General features: G+C 39.7%; 1 protein-coding gene across 1 annotated transcript in view; it reads right to left on the minus strand.

Moving 5' to 3' along the window:
• Positions 1–21,243, minus strand: part of LOC127450817 (acid-sensing ion channel 2) — a 731,245-nt gene that overhangs the window by 348,149 nt on the left and 361,853 nt on the right. The gene's annotated exons all lie outside the window — the stretch shown is intronic.

Raw genomic sequence — 21,243 nt, forward strand, 5'->3', positions numbered from 1 at the left:
CAGCTTCCCGACACTGAAATGCACGAGACAGATAGCGAATGCAACGATGTGTGCAAAATATATCAAAATTTAATCAGAGTCAATTTAGTGATACTATTTTTACCACTGTTGAACAGCCATCTTGCATTTCTTGACAACTTCACATCCATTGACTTCTCATTTGCGATGTTGATAGATAACGTTATTCTAGTTCTTCATCTTGAGGCCTTAAAAATTTATTTTGCCATTTTGAAAGACTGTATTAGTCAAGCTTTCGTAAACAGCATGAATGTGAATTAATGCAGCTTGAAGCTGAATCAATGAATCAACTCTGTAGTCCTCACATTATTTAGATCATACTATTGGCTAACCATTGACATAAGAGAGACATTAGCTATCTTTTTTTAAGATGAGATACAGAGATGTTGTTTTAAACTGAGGCATCGATTTAGATACACTCCGTGGGGTCATTTTACATAGCCTATTATTAATAAGGATCCCTGCACTGTCTGACTGTTAAAATGAACCTTATTTTTTTCAGTTGAGAAAGAGAAATTTTCTTAATCAACGCTAGTGAAAATCTATGTATCCTCTTTTGTTCTAGTAGATGCTTAGGACCATGTTGATTTCGTACCAGCATGGCCGTAAACTCATGCATTATAGAATTTGACACCAAAAATGTTTCTTAATTAGATGCATGCATTTCATTAAATATGTACAGTATGCCAGATCTTTTCAGTTTATACATTTAAATGTTTTATAATATTTCACTTGCAACACTGGAGCACAATGTATATTCCAATGTATACAAAATGGCCTTTGCACAGAGGAAAGTCTTGTGTGCAAACACACAGTTGAGTAACAGTGCGTTATCATATTACAGAATGTGGGCTTCTTACTGATTGTGATTCAAAACAGAATGATTAACACTGCGAGCTGAAAACATCTGGCCTCATAAATACTGTTTTATGCATAAGTGACAGAATGAATACATTCCTGTCAGCAATGCCATAGGCTATAAATTGATTATGCTGGAGTATTCCAGTGCTGTCTATGCTTGTCTCTTAGACACCATTTTAACATTGTTTAAGCCTTATATGTATGTATTTATTGCTTCATCATTTTGGCACCCATTCACATGCATTGTATGGACTGACAGAAGAGAGATATTATTTTAAAAATCTTCATTTGTGTTCTGCAAAAGAAAGGAAGTCATGCATATCTGGGATGTCAGGAGGGTGAGTAAATTATGAGAGAATTTTCATTTTTGGGTGAACTATACCTTTAAATGTGCCATGTCTCCAGTGACAGCAGTGATGTCAGATGGTGCTCATAAATATTTGCAGATGAAACAGTAGAAGTAGAGGCACATGTAAATGTCTAATGCTAGAGTTCAGGTTTTGATGCAAAATGTTACAAGCGTTTGCACAGCGGAGCTGGTGCAATAGTGTTGTATTTAAGCAATAAGGTACAAGAAGCCATGTTGCATTGTTAATATATTGTTTGTGTGGCTGAAGGGCATTGTTGGCAACCCCTGCAGACACCTCAGCTATGACAAGTATATTCATAGAATATGAATACAGTATTAAGGACACCAATTTTCAGTAAATCTTAGGTTATTAAAATAGCTCATTCAATAATTATAAAAAAACAAAATCAATTACTCACCCTCATGTTGTTCCAAACCTGTTTGACTTTCTTTCAAAGGTGGGACAAAAAATGAGATGTTAGGCAGTGGTATTACTCTCACCATTCAATTTCTTTGCATGAAAAAAGGGATGTAATGAACATGACATTCTGCCTAACATCTCCTTTTGTGTTCCGCCTTAGAAAAAAGTAATGCAGGTTTGGAATAATGGGTGATGTGTGGTGATACAGTGAACAGGCGTTCTGCGTCTTAGCTTTTACTATATTGTGGATTTTAGCATGACTGGGACGATGCATGGCTCCAGACAAAAAAAAAAAAAAAATGACTTAGGAGCCAAATGAAACATTAAGGAGCCAAATGGCTGTTTTTAGTTGCCAAATCATATGATTGCTCGATTTAGATTGTTGTTCAGAAACAAGATAGAAAGCAGAAGGAAGACAGCTGATAACCCATTCATCGAAGATTTAATATACAGTATTTATAGTTGAGAAGATACGTAAGTTTGCATTCCCCTTTTGTCTCATCAATGTTCACATCCCTTCTTATAATTGATACAAATATAAGAGATAAAACATGTTTTTATTTAGTACTGCCCTTCAGAATCTACATTACAGATATTTACATAAAGCATAGTATGCATATAGTAGTGTGTTGCCTTCTTGAGCATCAATTAATATTTGCACCTAGTGTAATAGTTGTGTATGAGTCCCTAAATTGTCCTATATATATATATATATATATATATATATATATATATATATATATATATATATATATATATATATAAAGTGGTGCGGGACTTTTAATTATAAAGAAGCCCAAAATAAATATATATATTTTTGGGTGGTTCATGAAAAAGAACCGGTTAAAAATAGTAATATGTTCACGGCTTTCTTGCGCTGGGTTTGTTGTTGCATGCAGCGAGCTCATCACAACAGAATGGTGTGTGCTTTAAAGATGCATTCAATAAGATGATATCTGACAAAACCGCATATGAACGCACACAACCCGACTGTCGGCAGTGGTGACTAGATTTTAAATGATTGTCGCAATCAATTATTTTTGGCCGCATTTGCGACCATTTTAGTCGCAGTCTGCAACCCTGCAATGTATTGACTAATCAGCATCCAGCACCAGAATGATCCATTTTATAACAGTATTTGCAACTTTGCAACAGTCTTTGCAGTCTTTTACAACTGAGACCATTAATAGACTTTATTCACGCTAGCGCCATCTTTGATTTTTAATGGGAATGACAACGAGGCTGTGAGGGACAAACTTACAGTCTCTTTAATGGTCTGTACTGCAGTTTAAAGTGTTTTTGGATCACTCCGTGGACAAAACATTGAAATAATATCTTTCCAAGAACATTCAGTATACAAAGAACTCCAGACAACATGAGTTGTGGAAAATCAGATGTGATCTAGGAGCTTTATACAATTCGTGGCATTGAAGAGATGGTAAGTCTATCCCTCACAGCCTCGTTGTCATTCCTATTAAAAAGCAAAGATGGCACTAGCGTGAATAAGGTCTATATGGTACAATATAGACCCCCCCCCCCCACACGCACACACACACACACACACACTCACTCGTTTGTGCATTTTATGTGGATTTTGACTGTAAGTGTGGAGAGCAGTGTCTCACAATCTTTTGTTATTAAAATGTCAGCTCAGTCTGATGCAATTTTACACGTAACCTCAAAGGTCAGCTGTACAAATTAAAATACAACTGGACCCGCTCTTCTCTGACTAAAACACAGGTCTGTAAAAATCTGTGTAATGTACATCTATCACTTTCTCAGCTTTAAACAAATGTGTAAATACATATGCACTTAATTGGCTTACAACCAATTAGGCATTAACTCCTGCTTTTAATTAATTTATCATGGACTGCTGACAACGTGATGAAGGCACAGAGCTTTTCTGTCTTTAAGTACGGAGGTCTGACTGTGCCTTTATAATGTGTTGACTCACTTTCATTCTATCCTAAGTGAGTCTTTAAAGGTGATGTGTGTAATTTTTGTAGGGTTAAAAGGCCTTCTTCTAACCCATTTTAAAATTGCAGTGTGTAATTTCTTTGCCAAAAAGGACTGCAAAAAATCATCACCGTTTCAAAAAATTTAAAACACTGAACGTCTTTCACTGTAGTCCCGCCCCAAAATCATATTATTGGTTGAGCCAATGTTGCTATATTGGGTCGCCCATAAGGAGTTCATGGAAAGTTTCATGGAAATACATGGAAAGAGAGCTGGATCAATTAGCATTCCTATTCATCTCAATATAAATCCCTGATCACTCTGGAACCACAGAATATGACATCCTGACAACACTGATTGGTGGATGGCACCAAAAGTACATGCACAGAAACAAACCATTCACAAGCTCTCCAAAAACATTGGTCACTGGTAAAACATCTACTATAATATAATTACATTTTTGCAATTTATCTGAGTGCAAAAAGAAAGAAAGAAAACTGCCACCAATGGACAAAGACGTTTTTTCCAACATAATGAGGGAGGAACAGCATCTACCAGCAAGTGCTAACTGCTGAAGCAGATTACAATTCCCTTTGGAGCCTCTAGTGGTTAGAGGTCTGCAATCCGACTCGGGCCCGATGGGTTTTAGGCTGGGTTCGGGTCAGTTTTTCAAGTAGGGGTTTGGGTCGGGTTTGTAATTAATGAAAAAATAAACAGGCATACCAAACTTGTTTCGTGCTCTCTCTCACAGACACATGCGAAAGGATGAGTTAGGGGCCGTTCACACAGAACGTGTTTTTGCGCATATCTGTTCTGTTTTCCCATTGTTTTCCTATGTAAACACATGCTGGATGAATGTCTTTGACTGTTGCACCACGTCTCGTTGTTTCTTCAGCGTCTCGCGCAGGACCGGCACATATTGTTTTATTTATTTATTTTTTCTCTCCAATTTGGAATGCCCAATTCCCAATGCGCTCTATGTCCTCATGGAGCCATAGTGACTCACCCCACTCTAAGTTGCCTCTGCATCTGAGACCGTCAATCCGCGCATCTTTTCACATGGCTTGTTGAGCGCATTACCACAGAGACATAGCACATGTGGAGGCTTCACGCTATTCTCCGCAGCATCCACACACAACTCACAATGAGAGCGAGAACCACATTATAGTGACCACAAGGAGGTTACCCCATGTGACTCTATCCTCCCTAGCAACTGGGCCAATTTGATTGCTTAGGAGACCTGGCTGGAGTCGCTCAGCATGCCCTGGATTCGAACTCACAACTCCAGGGTTGATAGTCAGCATATTTGCTTGCTGAGCTAACCAGGCCCAGGACTGGCACTTTTTAAACACTGTGTCAAGTTAAAAATAACTTTTTTTAAAAAAGAGACACCTGCACTCTGTTCCATTCTTTGCGCTGCATCTAGATTGTTTTTAGTGCAGGTTTCACAAAGATTCAATGTTCTGAACAAGTTCAGGCTGCATAGAGGGGACTGTTGCATAGTTTCATATTATTCCAGATTGTTCTGCACCAAGCAAAGTTTCAGCACGTAAACAGTTTTAATTAATATGCTTTTAATTTTAATATGCTTTTAATCTTTTAATTAATCAATGCTTTTTACCCTTCTGCTCTAATGTACTGAAGGGCTGCCATGCCATGTTAAAACTGTATACATTTACTGTTTCAATACTGTGTTGCCTATATAAAATACAGTCTATTGCATCTACTTGCTTGGAGAAGAAATTATAAAGATGGTGTGCGATGTCAGGTTCGGGCTTATAATCTGACGGTATTGTTCGGGCCAGGTAGGGTCGGCCCACACGGTCTTGTCTACGGGTCGGGTGTCATTTTAAGGCCCATACAGGCCTCTACTAGTGGCACAAAAATCACACACTGCAACTTTAAAGGGGTCGTGACAAAAGGAACCACATTTTCCTTGATCTTTTGACATTTAAGAGGTCATTGTACTATAAAACATACTGTAAGTTTCAGAACTCAAAACTTCCTCACTGCAAAAAAAGCATTTGTTGAAACAAAGCTGCCAGAAAGACTCGTTCTCTACTTCCTCCACATTGTGATGTCACACTGTGGTAGACATTTGTATCTGACCATCTCCACATCAACACAGACTTCACCTTGACACTTCTGTAGCCCCGTCCAATGGTGAGTAGTGAGATGGCAAGGAGACAGCAGGTCAGTTAAGAGCAGAGAGCCAATCATAACAGTGGATGTTTACTATCAAGTATTAAAGGAGAAACAGCACCAAAACAGAGAGTTTCTGAAAAAGGGTCAGAATGAGGGTGAAAAATGATAATGTTTTACAAATATATGACTGTTTTTTGTGCAAAAAACTTAACTAATTTTATAAGTAAATCTCAAGGAACATATTAAAATAATAATAATAATAATAATAATAATAATAAAGGCATGTCACGACCCCTTTAATGTGAAAAGACAACTGAGTTCCAGCAGGTATCAGAGGGCGGAAGGGCCAACAGGAATGTTTGGGAAATTGGTTTGCAAACTATTATTTTTGCCTTTCCTTTTCATGCAGCATGAGGTGCAAACCTCACATTTAAACAAGAGATGCTAATGCAACATTGGTATCTTTACACACACACACACACACACACACACACACACACACACACACACACACACACAAAAGCCATTACTACAAAACAAATCTATATCATTATACAGGGGAGAAACTCTATTATGAAGATGATTATGGTATCTTGATGGGAGATTAAGAGATAGAGAAGCATAATGATGAGAACTGGGAAGAATTCTGCACTACATGAAAAGTGCTGTTATTTGTTTCAGATGATTAAATGTTACAGAAAATGTTGCATGTTTGACTGGTTGATTAGATATGCGAGTGGAGGAACAATGGTTTCTGTATTATATGAGTTTTAAAATAAATGATGGAAGACAGCAATAAACATGTACTCAGTGATATATACAATAATGCAATGTGGAATACAAGGAGAGAGTTGTTTTATTTATCAGCAAATTTTAGTTTTTTTTTTGTTTTGTTTTGTTTTTTCAAATAAAGTATGCCAGAATAAAATGTTTTATTGGTTTCCTGCCTTCCTGATAAACAAGCAAAATAAATGTATTCTCACTTCTTACAGCATTGTGTTGCAAATAATAAAACACATTTATGGAACCCTGAAATTCTACCACATACAGGTGCATCTCAATAAATTAGAATGTCGTGGAAAAGTTCATTTATTTCAGTAATTCAACTCAAATTGTGAAACTCGTGTATTAAATAAATTCAATGCACACAGACTGAAGTAGTTTAAGTCTTTGGTTCTTTTAATTGTGATGATTTTGGCTCACATTTAACAAAAACCCACCAATTCACTATCTCAAAAAATTAGAATATGGTGACATGCCAATCAGCTAATCAACTCAAAACACCTGCAAAGGTTTCCTGAGCCTTCAAAATGGTCTCTCAGTTTGGTTCACTAGGCTACACAATCATGGGGAAGACTGCTGATCTGACAGTTGTCCAGAAGACAATCATTGACACCCTTCACAAGGAGGGTAAGCCACAAACATTCATTGCCAAAGAAACTGGCTGTTCACAGAGTGCTGTATCCAAGCATGTTAACAGAAAGTTGAGTGGAAGGAAAAAGTGTGGAAGAAAAAGATGCACAACCAACCAAGAGAACCACAGCCTTATGAGAATTGTCAAGCAAAATCGATTCAAGAATTTGGGTGAACTTCACAAGGAATGGACTGAGGCTGGGGTCAAGGCATCAAGAGCCACCACACACAGACGTGTCAAGGAATTTGGCTACAGTTGTTGTATTCCTCTTGTTAAGCCACTCCTGAACCACAGACAATGTCAGAGGCGTCTTACCTGGGCTAAGGAGAAGAAGAACTGGACTGTTGCCCAGTGGTCCAAAGTCCTCTTTTCAGATGAGAGCAAGTTTTGTATTTCATTTGGAAACCAAGGTCCTAGAGTCTGGAGGAAGGGTGGAGAAGCTCATAGCCCAAGTTGCTTGAAGTCCAGTGTTAAGTTTCCACAGCCTGTGATGATTTGGGGTGCAATGTCATCTGCTGGTGTTGGTCCATTGTGTTTTTTGAAAACCAAAGTCACTGCACCCATTTACCAAGAAATTTTGGAGCACTTCATGCTTCCTTCTGCTGACCAGCTTTTTAAAGATGCTGATTTCATTTTCCAGCAGGATTTGGCACCTGCCCACACTGCCAAAAGCACCAAAAGTTGGTTAAATGACCATGGTGTTGGTGTGCTTGACTGGCCAGCAAACTCACCAGACCTGAACCCCATAGAGAATCTATGGGGTATTGTCAAGAGGAAAATGAGAAACAAGAGACCAAAAAATGCAGATGAACTGAAGGCCACTGTCAAAGAAACCTGGGCTTCCATACCACCTCAGCAGTGCCACAAACTGATCACCTCCATGCCACGCCGAATTGAGGCAGTAATTAAAGCAATAGGAGCCCCTACCAAGTATTGAGTACATATACAGTAAATGAACATACTTTCCAGAAGGCCAACAATTCATTAAAAATGTTTTTTTTTTTATTGGTCTTATGATGTATTCTAATTTTTTGAGATAGTGAATTGGTGGGTTTTTGTTAAATGTGAGCCAAAATCATCACAATTAAAAGAACCAAAGACTTAAACTACTTCAGTCTGTGTGCATTGAATTTATTTAATACACGAGTTTCACAATTTGAGTTGAATTACTGAAATAAATGAACTTTTCCATGACATTCTAATTTATTGAGATGCACTTGTATATCCCAGAGTTCTGAAATGCTGTATGAGGATTGTGCAGAAAATTTATATTTTATGGATCATGTATATTAAGCAAAGGAAAATTTCATATGTAGTGTTGAGACACTGTATAACCATGGAAACTCTAATAGTGCTGGAAGGGTATATGGTAATTTGATCTTAAAAGAAATACCATAGATGAATACATCTGAAATTCTAATTAATGTCTTACACTCCAACACATACTTTCATCGAGCAAACAGACAAAAAGTCACAAATAAAAAAAAATAAAAAAAACATTCAGGGTATATAGTTCAAATCTTTGTTTATCCATCCGTGTGTGTATTTTACAGGGTGGGCAGGGAGTTGGTGATTTGAAGCTAAGGTTTTCCCTCTCAGGGATAATTTCAGACCCATAAGTTTAGACAGCTTTGAAGCATTAAAGTTCTTGCAGGAAAAGAGTTCAAAGCAATATGTTGCTAGGCAGCTGATGTGGCATAATATTTAGCCCCTGCCTAGGACGCTTACAGAAAACGTACTGTATGTGTGTGTATTTTTAAAATTTGTGAGTCCACACTGAAATAAAAATTACATACTGCTTTGAACGGATATGCAATGTCTTTAATCTCAAGAGTAATTTTGAATCTCTGCCCATGGAGAGCCAATGCATGAAGATTTACAACAATCTCAACCAATCAGGCCATCCCCTCAGTCAAGCACATGCCAGAGGCTCAGATGAAATTCTTTTACACAAAATTTCATTTAGGCATTCTCTTGGTTTTCATGAGGAAACTTCAGAACTTGCAGGGAATTAACAATAATAGCAGAGGGAGACAGTGGAAGCTTTTTGAAAAAAGAAAAAAAAAAAAAAAAGCTGTGAAGAAAATGAAAAACTAAGAGTAGAATTGAAAGCAGCAAGACATGGAAAGAAGACTTCATTTACAATCCAACTGCCATTTAGAGAGAGGCAGAGAGATAGAGTGGGACTGTGTGCTCCTAGAGTATTTGATACAGACTTTTTTGCTTTTTGGTTAAAAGTTGGGATTCAAATCGTATGCTCACTTAGCCAGTTAATATAGATCTGAGATGTCTAATTAAGTTTTCCATTAAGTGTCAGGAATAGAGAGGCTCAGGACCCAAGTGCAGAGTTAAAAAAAAAAAAAAATAAAGGATTTATTAATACAAATACAAACCAAAACTCCCACAAGGGGGGAAAAACAAACATAAACTACCCCGTAGGGGAAAAAAGGTAATCCAGGGCTGGGGCAGAAGGCAGCGGGGAAACAGGACCAACCGGACCAGGTAGGGATGAACAGGACAGGAAACTCGACCAACAGACTGGAATAAACAAACAAATACACAGGACTGACTGGAAACAAGACAAACTGGCACAGGACAGCAAACACGAGGAGACTAAAATAGGGAGAGAAATCAACAGGTTAACAAGACAGGGCAGGTGTGACTAATAAACTAATAATGGGCAAACAAGGAGGCGGGGTATGATGTAAGACAGAGAAACATGCAGCGATACAGAAACAAAACAAAGCCACGTACTCTCACAAGACAACAAAAACACTCGAATGGCATGAGCGCACATCGCCAAGACAATAAGGCAATATACGTGCCCATGCCAACCAACAAACAAGACGAGAGAATGTGTAGCAACACCGAAGTCAATCAAGTCATTTTTATTTGTATATCGCTTTTCACAACATACATCGTTTCAAAGCAGCTTTACAGGAAATCTTGCATTAACAAAAAATGAAACTGTAATATCTATAAAATCTTAGAGTGATTATTGTGTAGTTTGATTAAATATTACTGTAAATTGTGTATTGAAATTAAATAATAATTGTATTTAGAACCTCTGTGAGCAAGCTTAAGGCGACTGTGGCAAGGAACACAAAACTCCATAAGATGTTGGTTAATGGAGAAAAATAACCTTGGAAGAAACCAGGCTCACTGTGGGAGCCAGTTCTCCTCTGACTAAACAACATGAATATAATGGCAATATTAGTTATGTATGTGTAGTGCATGTCATGGTTTTAAATTTGTAAATTAAATAAGCGTTAAGGTCAATTGTTTATAAAACAAAAAAAAAAAATATTTTATATATATTGTTACACCCGCAGCACCTGCCATCTCCCCTGAACGCCGCCAGAGGTCGCCATCACCTGAGTTTTAACATTTCACGAACTACATTTCCCATAATCCTCCAGTCAGACTGATTACTCTTCCACCTGTATCACATTTAACTCTGTCTATTTAAGTTCCCAGTTTCCACGCATTCAACGCAAAGTCTTGTTTGCCTAGTCTACAATTCTGAGCGTTATTACTATCATTGATTACCCTGTGTTTGACTGACATGTAGCAGTGGAGTCCGACACCAAGCAGGAACAGAGCTGGATCTGGCTGGCTCTGGTAACCTCAGGATATGAATCCCAAGGTTGAGACATGGAAACAAAAAATGTATATTAGCGTAGATGCCATTCAATTTTATTTATAGATCATGATGGATGTTTCTGGTTCTGGCAGACCTAACTAAAGAAGCCTAATTGTGAGTTGAAGGATAAATTAGGTGTATACCTGGCTAAATAGATGTCTTTAGTCTAGACTTTAACTGAGTGAGTGTGTCTGCATCCCGAACAGTGTTAGGGAGACTATTCCATAGTTTAGGAGCCAAGTATGAAAAAGATCTACCTCCTTTTGTGGACTTTGATATTCTTGAAATTATTAACAAGCCCAAATTTTGTGATCGTAATGAACGTGACAGAATATAGCATGTCAGAAGGTCACTTAAGTACTGTGGAGCTAGACCATTCAAAGATTTGTATGTAGTTAACAGAATTTTAAAATTAACAGGTAGCCAATGTAACGATAGAATGGGGCTAATATGATCATATATCTTGGTAATAGTCAGCACTCTGGCAGCTGCAGAAGTACTTTCAAACTTTTAATAACAATCGCTGGAGTGGAACAAACACTGGAGTAGAACAAACAATAAAGCTAAACATCACAAACTAGTAACGCAACATAACACTTCAAGGACTGATAAAGGAATGAACAAACAGTAGGGTATATATACAAACAATGACTGATGTTGGAATGGAGAACAGGTGAGGAGGATTGGAAACAGATGGAAGTGATGAGGGCAGTGGATTCTGGGAGATGTAGTCCGGAGGAAAACTTCATAATAAGAGTCCTTGAAGAACATGAGGGAGACAGACTGTAACACTGAGATTACTGGAAAGACCTCTTTTAACCCTCTGGGGTCTAAGGGTGTTTTGGGCCCTGGAGAAGTTTTGACATGCCTTGCCATTTGTGCTTTTTTTAGTTGCTTAAAAACATATTAATGGCTAAAGTCTGATAACACTGTATTCAGCACAAACTGGGCTACAATAATATGTGAGCAACATGTATGTACATTGTATTTGTTTGTATTTTTGAGAAAATAACGTTTATGCGTGTTTTTTGAAAACTAAAATTAAGTCACTGAAATAAGGCCATATAACACATACTAAACATTTGTTCACAAGACTTTTGAGAACCGGATCTTGTAGCCTAGTGTTTTTGCTATAAAATGATGTGAAAACCATCCTGATCACTCATTCATACAAAACAATATAGTCATTTAACTTTTGTAAGACACTTTTAGTGTTAGAAAGGCCATATGCGAGGAGGCATGGATGATCATGAATATTGATGTGATTCACACCTGAGGAGACAAACACCCCTCCCCTGAGAGAGAATGAATGTTTGTAGCTTATTCACAAAATCAAGTTTAAGTTAAAAGAAGTAATCTGACTATACATTTTGTTTACATAAAGACTTTACTTTAGACCTACACTACCATTTAAAAGTTTTAGATCAGTAAGATTTTTTTGTTTTTAAAAAAGTCTCTTCTGCTCACCAAAGCTGCATTTATTTGATCCAAAATACAGCAAAAACAGTGATATTATGAAATATTTTTACAATTTAAAATAACTTTTCTATTTGAATATATTGTAAAATGCAATTTATAGATTCCTGCTCTTCTTCTGAGGAAAATGTGAACTCTTCATCACTATCCAGGACCATCTGTAGAGCTTCCTCACCTGTGTAGCGTGCCATTATCCAAACATGCAGGAAAGTGAATGAATCTGATGATGAACTTGATGATTTTTAAGGCATTGTTGGGGGCATTTACCATTTGCATTGATCGCCTCAGCACATTACAGTATGAATAGCGCGCTCTGCTGGTGGGTGTGATCACATTAGCGATAATGAGCTGAGCCAGGAGAAATTGTACATTGCTTTTTTCATACAGATTACATTGCAGGAGAATATTTGTTTTAAATTTGAATTGTTTTATTTAAAAGTAGACATATTAAGCTTTCTTTAGACTTCTTTAGTTTGTGTGATAAGTATTCGCGGAGTTTCAGTTCATTTTTGTGACGTGTTTCAGAAAGATGCTCACGGAGACAGAGACGGCTGAAAGCGCACTGTGTTTATTTTCTTTATTTTACAAAAGCACAAGGTTTTGTTGTTATTGTGAGTGTACACAAATAAAAGTAGACACTTTATAGTTTCTAATGATATCTTAGACTTATCTGTATGCCCAAAAATGACGGAGTATTTTAAGTTGTTTCCGCTGTAATGCGGAAAAAATCCAGCAGGACACGCCGGCACGTCCGTCGACCCCAGAGGGTTAAGAGCTTAGTTGGTATTGGATCTAACATACATGTTGTGGCTTTTGATTTTTGATAAGTTTTGTTAGCTCTTCATGACCTATGACAGCAAAGGATTGAAGTTGATTGTGAGCAAAATTATGAGACACTGTTTTCTGAGGTGCTGTGTCAGTTGATTGCATAGTTCCGATTTTATTTCTGATTATTACAATTTTATCATTAATGAAATTCATGAAGTTATTACTATTGTGCTGTGACGGAATATCTGGTTCAATCGATGCTTTATTCCTAACCAATTTAGCCACAGTACTGAATAAACACCTAGGATTGTTGTTGATTATTTTCTAAGAGTTTGACCTGGAAGCTTTTAGTGCCTGTCTGTAGCTATAGACACTATCCTTCCATGCACCACGTAATACCTCTAATTTTGTATTCTTACACTTGCGCTCCATTTTCCAAGCTGTCCTCTTGAGAGCACGAGTGTGATCATTGTACCACAGTGTGAGGCTTTTTTGTTTAATTTTCTTTAATCGAAGGGGGGTGAGGTATCTCTATCAAGAGTGCTAGAGAAGACTGTATTGATACTTTCTGTTATTACATCAAGTTCTTCTAGACTTTTTAGCTTACTGAGTGAGACAATTCTGGAAGATTATTAGTGAAGCTATCTTTAGTGGTCAAAAGAATAGTTCTACCTGAACGATAGTGTGGTGTAGGTTGAGTGACATTAGCTGATCGCAACAAACAAGAGACAAGGTAATGATCTGAGATGTCATCACTCTGCAGTAGAATTTCTATAGTATCAACATCAACTCCATATGACAGAATTAAATCTAGCATATGATTATGGCGATGAGTTGGTCCTGTCACATTGTGTCTGACTCCATGAGAGTTGAGAATATCAATAAATGCTAATACCAATGTGTCATTTTCATTATCTATGTGAATGTTGAAGTCACCACCATTTAAAACTCTATCTTCATTAACTACTAGATTTGATAGAAAATTTGCAAATTCACCAAGGAAACCAGAGTAAGGCCTATGTCATATATATATTGTTGCAACGGCAAAAGATGACAGAGATTTTTTATTTATATCTGATGGTGTCATATTAAGCATTATTAATTTAAAAGACTTAAACTTATATTCGTCCTCTGAGTAATACTAAAAACTTCAATGTAAACTGTAGCAACACCTCCTCCTCGACCCTTCAGACGAGGCTCATTTTTATAACAATAACCTTGGGGAGTAGATTCGTTTAAACTAATATATTCATCTGGTTTAAGCCAGGTTTCAGTCAAACACATGCGCATCCAAGCGCATGTGTTTGGAGCGCATCCAAACTATGATCTGTAATAATTTAATTTACAATTAGTGCTTTGGTAGAAAGAGATCTAATGTTTAGTAGCCCTACCTTTATGTGATGTTTATCTTCAAAAAAACCTTTTTTTTTTTTCCAAGTTTGACCTTAATCAAAATTTTTCTAAATGATTTAGTGACAGTTCTGTGTTTGGTAGTTTAGGGAACAGACACAGTCTCTATGTGACATCTAGGTGGTACAGTCTCTATGTGATGTAGTTTATGTGACCTGTGTGATGTCTCAAGGTAGCTAGCAGACGTTCGGATTAACAAGTTTGTCTGCTTCCTGACCAGGGCCCCAGTTAGTCAAATACTTCATCACTTTAAGCAATCATTATTAAGATTATGAGCCAAATTACTAGAGAGGAGAGTGGCACCTTCCCTGGAGGGATAGAGTCTGTCTCTCTTTAGCAGGTCAGGTCTACCCCAAAAACTCCTCCAATTGTCTATAAATCCTATGCTATTCTCCGGACACCACTCAGACATCCAGCCATTCAGTGACACTAATCTACTTTAAATCTTGTCACCACGATGAGCAGGGAGGGGGCCAGAGCATATTACAGTGTCTGACATCGTTTTTGCAAGTTCACACACCTCTTTAACATTATCTCTAGTGATTTCCGACTGGCGAAGCCGGACATCATTAGTGCCGACATAAATAACAATTTTAGAAAATCTAAGTTTAGCATTAGCCAGCACTTGTAAATTTGATCTGATGTCAGATGCTCTGGCACCCGAAATGCATTTAACAATAGTGGCTGGAGTCTATATTTCCATGTTCCTTACAATAGAATCTCCAATTATTAGGGCTCTTTCAACATGATTCTCAGTGGGTGCATCACTGAGTGGGGAGAATCGATTGGAAACTCTAACAGGAACGGGAGAGTGGTGTCGCTTTGCTGAGCGATTATGCTGCCAAGATGTCACCCAATTGCCCTGCTGCTGGGGCTCTTCAGCCAGAACCATAATGTGTGTGTTGCTCACTGTACTACCAGCATCCGAAACAGTATCTACCGGCTTCTCTTTCTCACTGACCTCCACTAGCGTTCGGATGCGTGTCTCTAACTCATTAATCTTTTCCATCAGCTTGACTAATTCCTTACATTTATCACATGTAAACCCCTCACTGCTGACAGAAGAAGCTATAGTAAACATGTGGCATGCAATGCAGGAAGCAATAACATGAGCAGATGCCATGACTTACCGCAATTGTTTCATGTTGTGGTAGTTGTTGTGGTTGTTCTTGAGCGGCAAGGGTTTGAGATAGATGGGGTTCCTAATCAGCAGACATTTGAGACTGATGCAATAATCTGTGTAAAACACAGTGAAGAAAACGAATGCACACGAGATGTAGACAAGCGGAAAAAAAGGAAAAAAGAAAGAAAAAACGAGAGAAATGGGTGCGTGCGGTAAAATACACACAGATGAATTAGTAGAAAAGTGGAAAAACCCAAAGCATGTGGTAAAATGGCAAACGATAAAATGATGAACATATAAGAATAAGCAATGCTAAGCAGGCTAGCAAGCTACAAACACTCGTGCAGCATGCCGTCAGCAACAGGAAGTGACGACAAAGTGATGCCATGCATTCTCACACTAAACGAAACCTGAGCATACATCACGAGGCAAACGCCACGCGATGCACACAACAGGCGACAAAAACAAGCCAAACACCTGTGCGAGAGTTCGGCCACACACAAACCCAAAATCTCAGACCGAAGTGACCAATCCTCAGCATAACGTGAAGACAGCTCGCAACCCAGGAGCGCAGCATGACATGAGGCGCACCCGTGTTCACGAGAAACAGACATAAACTATTGAAGCGAATGCATGCTGCCAACATGACATAAGCGCGATGCACCCATGTCAATAACACACAGACATGGAGCAGAAGTGTCTGGATCCCAACACAGACCGAAACAAAACCAGACAGGAAGTCAGGACCTAGACACCATACTCCAGACATGAAACAAGACAGACCGAAGAGCGCACGGCAGGGAATACAACCGAAACCGCACGCTCACACAAAGACAGACAACGAAACACAAGACAGACATGGGACGATAATGCCACAATCCTGTCAGACAAAAACCCAGACTAACAGAGTGACAGGACCGTGACAAGATGGTACTCCATATGTTGTAAACTGTGCAGCAGTGTCCTCTAAATCAATATCTTTGTATCTAAACACACAGGGCCATTCCATCTATGTGTGTGCACAAAGAACATGTGGAGGCAGGCAAAGCTGTTGGATCCACAGCACATAGACAGAGAGCGAGGACAAAGGGGGAGAGAGAGATAGAGAGAGATAACAATGATTTCAGTGGATAAATTTACCACTGTTTTGAGTTTAAGTATGTACACCATTACAATTTATATTACAGCTACAATATCTGCTAGTCACCTTAGTAATATTTGCCTGATTCAGTTGTATGCAACTAGCAGTGTTGTATGATAGAAACAGAGATATATACAGCTGCAACTACCTTAACATTTCTCTTCAAAAAAGAAGATGCAGTGACTTCTACACAAAAACATAAGTGAATTGTTAAATCATTTGTTTGAACTGGTTCATTGCAACTGTCCGAACAAAAAGATTCACTTAAATGTTTTGGATTTTCCATGAGAGAGAGAGAGAGAGAGAGAGAGAGAGAGAGATAGGATGAGAGAGGAAAGCATAGCTCATTGGAAAAAGTAGCTTATTACTGGAAAAACTATCAAACTAATGTGCGCCACGGAGAACGTTGCCACCCAGGCGACTGCCTCTACTTCCTATGCCAGCATCCACTTCTGGCTCTAGAAATATTAAGAATCATATTGCCATTTGATTATAATTTCTGATAAGTTATTAGAAGTGATTTATGCTTTAGGGGATTTGCAAAAATGTTTAGTCTTTCATTGGCTCAGCTTGCATAATTTCGTCTGGAAACGATACATCACTTTAACAGCATGTCCTCTAAACAAACATTTCCTGTTTTCACTCACTCACTCACTCCCTCTCTGCGTCCTCTCCTTCCAATTTCATGCGTTGTGACTTTAAGTGTTGTGCAATAATTAAAGTTCATCGTATCGATGAGTGCAAGCTTAGAAGTTGCACACAAAAAAATACACACACAGTGAAAGTGGGAAAGTTTTGCTCTCAAACAAGAAAGTTATACACTACACACAAATTAAAGTAAAAAATAAAATAAAATATATATTTAGATAAACTCAGCAAAAAAGAAAGATCCCTTTTTCAGGACACTGTATTTTAAAGATAATTTTGTAAAAATCCAAATAACTTTACAGATCTTTATTGTAAAGGGTTTAAATAATGTTTTCCATGCTTGTTCAATGAACCATAAACAATTAATGAACATGCACCTGTGGAACGGTCGTTAAGACACTAACAGCTTATAGACAGTAGGCAATTAAGGTCACAGTTATAAAAATTTAGGACACTAAAGAGACCTTTCTACTGACTCTGAAAAACACCAAAAGAAAAATGCCCAGGGTCCCTGCTCGTCTGCGTGAACGTGCCTCAGGCATGCTGCATGGAGGCATGAGGACTGCAGATGTGGCCACGGCAATAAATTGCAATGTCCATATTGTGAGACACCTAAGACTGTCTTCCAGGGAGACAGAAAGCACAGCTGATCATCCTCGCAGTGGCAGACCACGTGTAACAACACCTGCACAGGATCGGTACATCCGAATATCACACCTGCGGGACAGGTACAGGATGGCAACAACAACTGCCCGAGTTACACCAGGAGTGCACAACCCCTCCATAAGTGCTCAGACTGTCCACAATAGGCTGAGAGAGGCTGGACTGAGGGCTTGTAGGCCTGTGTTGGGCCTCATGTATTCAGATAGAAGCTACGCGTAGAAATGTGCCCCTGAGAAACCCAGGGACACACGCTAGGAGCCGAGCTGCCCCTAGTGGTACAGTCTCTGACTTCCTCCTCCAAGACACCTTTCAAGCTCCTCCAGCGGCCCACTGGTTGGAGGCAGGTGCCCCTCCTTACAGTTGCCCCCCCAGTCAGTTTTCAGTAACGCCACCGTGTGTTTCACACCGACTGATTCCACACCACAGAGGGGGGAAAATTACTTTCAAGCCCAGAGTGGTGTAAGCGGCTCGAAGATCCCATTAGCCAGGGAGCTGTACGCTTCCCATGGTCCACCCCCACACGTCGACTGGACTCCTTCCTCATCGCTATAGCAATCCGAGTGACTATGGTGTTTCGGATGACTCTGACGACCCGTGGTCATACCGACACCAAGGCTTGCGCATCCGACAACTCGAGTCCCTCGCAGGGGACATAGAGTGCTTTGACCCAAGTAATCAAGATTCAAACATCGACAATTATCTCAGAGAACTTGAGTATTGCCTGGTTGACTTGAAAAACTCAAGCTCATATGGAAGACCACAGTAAGGAGTGTCCATGTGTTCGTGGAAACGCTACCGACTGGTACCCGAAACCACTACTCAGCTCTGTGTAAAGCCCTACGCAAGGAGAATTCGCTGTATATCGATGAAGCCTCCGCTACCATAGGTGCTTTCGCCATCACCCAGAAGAGGCACGAGCCTCCGCATGAGTATTACAGACGCCTGAGAACCACATACTTCCAAGGAAGTAACGAACCAGGTCTGGAGGAGGAACGAGCTTTCAAGTCTCTTTTCCTTCACAACCTCCACGAGTGTGTGCGATATGACGTCATGATGCACTGCAGAAAGGGCAACCCCACCATGCAGGAAATCAGAAGGTACGTGCAACTGGCATGGGAGACACACGTGCGCCCTGCCCGAGGGCATGAAGGCGATGCCGGAGTCCTGGGGATCCAAGCCTCAGAACATGCAGACCTAGCGTTTGTAGGCAACAAAATGCCTCGCATTAAGGTGAATGCTAGAACAGGACCCCAGAGGTGCCGATCATCCCACCAGCCAGGTAGGCAACAGAACCAGGGGGGTGGTGACCAGACACACCCCCAGGGTCATGGCAGGCCTAAACGACAAAACGTTCGCCGGCCAAAAGGAAAGGCGCGGTTCCAACGAAAACCCAAACAAGAAGGTGAGTGGGTAGACAAGATTTCAAACCCCCTCAGAGAACAAGATTTGAGAAAGGAAATGGAAGATATGAGATGCTTGACTGAGTTAGTAACGAAGCTTGACGTGCTCTGTCGTTCACCAGGTCCACCGAACTCCTCAAAGGAACACGGCACTGAAACCCCGTCAGTATGACTAGATGATGTACCCCCTCCAATTAACGCCAAAGTTTACTTTGTAGGTTGGGGAAAGTTTCTCCCAACATGCCACACCCTCCTTTTCTGACCTTCTTGGGCAATCTGTTCCATAAGGGCAATGCCTAACGCATGGGTGCATCAGCTCCCACGCACTACTCGACACTGGTTCCGAAATAAGTCTAATGGGTTCCAACACCTTCGCAGAGGTGGCTAGAGCAAAGCTCTCCCATGGCAAACCGTTATAGACAGAGACCTGCAACGTAAGCATCACAAGCTACACGCAAGATAGGTCGTCTATCACAAAATGGGCCTGGATTGACACCCTTCAAGGGATGATGCTAATAGACCCTGTTTACATATGTCCCATTAATATGGAACCACTGTTAATTGGCCAGGACCTACTGAACTGAGTGGCTCTGCTCATTGACTGCTGTCATGGACATGTGGGCTCAGGTTGACATACCGAGACCACTTGGTCCAGAAAACAGTTTGCCAGCTTCAGATGGACAAGTCGCCATCATCCAAAAATCCAGCAGAGACGACGACTTCAACAAGAACAATTACTGGTCCTGAATAAAAATCTTCAGGGTACTATAGTCACTGTAAATTTGCACTCCGTTCTTATCAATAACACTTTGCATGCTTTAGGGACTTTGTCAGAGAAGACAACTTATGTGTGTATCGTTAGAGATCTAATGCAGAAATTAGCTCCTCATTCAACAGTCTGAGTGGTGGAAGGATTCCAGCTTACCTGGTCTCCCTAGACCTTGTTGAACAAATCCTTAGATCTGCTACTACCTCCATTGTGCAACCTTCACAGATACACCTGGCATATAGTCTTGGCAGAGCAATTCCAATCCATGTAAATCCTCAGAACCTCAAAATAGGATTTATCCTCAATCTACCATCATAGGCAGAATATATACAGACTAAAGTCTGTATTTAATGTTGGTTTTCAGAGAGGTAATGCACACATTCACCTCAAAACACCATCAACACTCGCCTACCTTGATGAGGACCCCTCGCTCTACCTTATCCCTAACCTAAACATGTGTACCAAGGCAAAGGACATTCATTGGGTTTGTCCAAACACAACCCCTTTGTTAGAGAGGTGACTAACTACCTCTGCGGCCTAAGAGCCAAATTCCCTGAACAAGTGTCAAGGTAGCATGTCCATCAAAGATGAAGGAACAGAGACAAGGGTAGAGCGAGCAGGCAATCACTGGCTCGTTAACACAACAGCCACCGAAGTCCCAATGTCACACAACCACCATGATACAGTCATTAAACTAACACTACCAAACAAAACGGTGTTCTTAATGGTTCCCCAAGGAGCCACCATGCACACTGACAATATTGTCCTCCATCATCTCAACGTTGACAAACATGACGCAGAAACTGAGATCATGGACGCATTTAGAGGTCACAACCTCAACATTGATGACACCCTTCAACAGCAGCTATAGGCTGAAGGGATGAAATTAGTGAAGTTCAGTCTCAAACTGACTGGCTTGACCACTATATTTCCTAGTCACATAAGCAGATCATCATCTTACTAAGAACACCCTATCAGTTTGGTTGACCTCTGGCTCCTCCTTAGTGGTTGTATCATCACGGCAATTATTGCACATGC

This window comes from Myxocyprinus asiaticus, chromosome 13 (genome assembly GCF_019703515.2).
Source record: "Myxocyprinus asiaticus isolate MX2 ecotype Aquarium Trade chromosome 13, UBuf_Myxa_2, whole genome shotgun sequence".
Taxonomy (NCBI): Eukaryota; Metazoa; Chordata; class Actinopteri; order Cypriniformes; family Catostomidae; genus Myxocyprinus; species Myxocyprinus asiaticus.